At 36.6% G+C, this 2,090-nt stretch overlaps 1 pseudogene; it reads left to right on the top strand.

The window, feature by feature from the left end:
- The first annotated feature begins 284 nt into the window (after positions 1-284).
- On the top strand, positions 285-870 carry LOC101320844 (ubiquitin-conjugating enzyme E2 D3 pseudogene; annotated as a pseudogene).
- Positions 871-2,090: the final 1,220 nt, after the last annotated feature.

The following is a 2,090-nucleotide window of genomic DNA, read 5'->3' on the forward strand; positions in this document are numbered from 1 at the left end:
TAAGATCCCACAAGGTGCCGGGTGCAACCAAAAAACAAAAACAAACCTTTTGATAGTATTGAAAAATACCATCACCTCATGTCATGTGCATGAGCACCATAGGGTCAGGGATGCAGCAGCTGTCAGGTGGGCAGGGAAGAGACTGAGGCCACAGCGTGAGGGACGCCCCAGCCCCTCTACGTCTATGTCTGGCAGAACCAGTGTGAGATAAAGAGGCAACCCTTCTGAGCAGCCCGGAAAATCAAGAGTTTGGGCCGGACCTTTGAGCAGACACCAAGATAGTGAGGAGCCAGAAGAAAAGCACAGACTATGGCGCTGAAACGAATTAATAAGGAACTTAGTGATTTGGCCCATGACCCCCCAGCACAATGTTCTGCAGGTCCAGTTGGGGATGATGTTTCATTGACAAGTCACAATTATGGGACTTAATGACAACCCATATCAAGGTGGTGTATTCTTTTTGACAATTCATCTTCCTACAGACTATCCCTTCAAACCAGGTTGCATTTACCATAAGAATTTATCATCAAAATATCAACAGGAATGGCTACATTTGTTTTGATATTCTAAGATCACAGTGGTCACCTGCTTTAACTATTTTTCAAGTTCTTTTATCCATTTGTTCACTGCTGTGTGATCCAAACCCAGATGACCCCCTAATACCAGAGATTGCATGGATCTATAAGACAGACAGAGATAAGTACAACAGAATACCTCAGGAATGGACTCAGAAATATGCCATGTGATGCTGCCTTAAGGTCAGAATAGCCCACATTACAGCTGGAACAAACTTTAAATTACTGTTCCTTTTTTGATTTTCTTATCCAGCTGCTCCCCTATCAGACCTTGTCTTTTTAAATTTTATTTTTTGTTTACCTCCCTCCATTCATTCACATGTTCATCTGAGAAGACTTAAGCTCTTCTAGCTTTGGACAATAACTGCTTTTAGAAACTGTAGAGTAGTTACAAGAGAACAGTGCCCAAGATTCAAAAATTTTTTAAAAATGGAGCATGTATATTATATGGCCAAAGTCTTCACTCTAATTTGGTTATAAGACTAAAACCATTACTCACAGCTCTAACATACTGAAGAAGCATTTGAGGGGGAGGGAGATGGATGCTCAGTTGTCACATCAAAGGAAGCAGCATTATTCTAGCAGCATCCATTCTCGTTTAAGTCTTCCACTGTTAAGAGATTTGAGGTTACATGATATACTTTATGCTCATAACTGATGTGGCTAGAGGATTGGTATTGAATTGATAGGATCAGCAGAACAGAAAATGTGATGTATTTTATGCATGTCAATAAAGGAATGGCCTGTTCTTGTTCTACAGAGAATGGAAATTGGAAGTCAAACACCCTTTATATTCCAAAATGGGGACTCAAACATCTTGTAATTTTCATTTAAATTGTTAGGTGGCTTGAAGCTATTAGTTAATCTATTTTCCAATAATATACTGTTTAATATAGCCCTGAATAAATGATGCAAGTTGTCAATGGATAAGTGATCAACTAATAGCTCTGCTGGTAATTGATTTATTTTTCTTCATTGAAGTTGCACAAACTGATGAAAAAAAAAATACTATCACCTCACAGAAAAAACCCAATACTTGAACAGAAAATTCACAAAACAGTTAACAAGGCTCGTAATCAACATCACTAATAATTTTTTAGATACACTAAGATAACGTGTTTCCTATAAATAAGAACGAAACAATTTTAAGGTGAATATTACTTGTTAGTAAATAAGAGTCAAGTGAAAGAGACATTCTCATATGCTGCAGGTAGGAGTGAAAATTCACACAACCTTTCTGGAAAAAGTCTGGCAATATGCACTGATAACCTTGTCACTATATGTCTAAGAAGCTGTCATAATAAATAAGCTGCAATACTGGCAAAAATTTTATTATTATTATAAATGTTCCTGTTTATAATAGCACTGTTATTTATAAACACATTATTATTTATAACAGCATTATTATTTATAAAAGCAGAAAACTGGGAACAACTTAAATGCCCAAAGTGAGTCTAATTTTAAGTAAATTATGGTACCATGAGATATGGGAGTTCTTTAAAATGTAAACATTTT

Source organism: Tursiops truncatus, chromosome 5 (assembly GCF_011762595.2).
Source record: "Tursiops truncatus isolate mTurTru1 chromosome 5, mTurTru1.mat.Y, whole genome shotgun sequence".
Taxonomy (NCBI): domain Eukaryota; kingdom Metazoa; phylum Chordata; class Mammalia; order Artiodactyla; family Delphinidae; genus Tursiops; species Tursiops truncatus.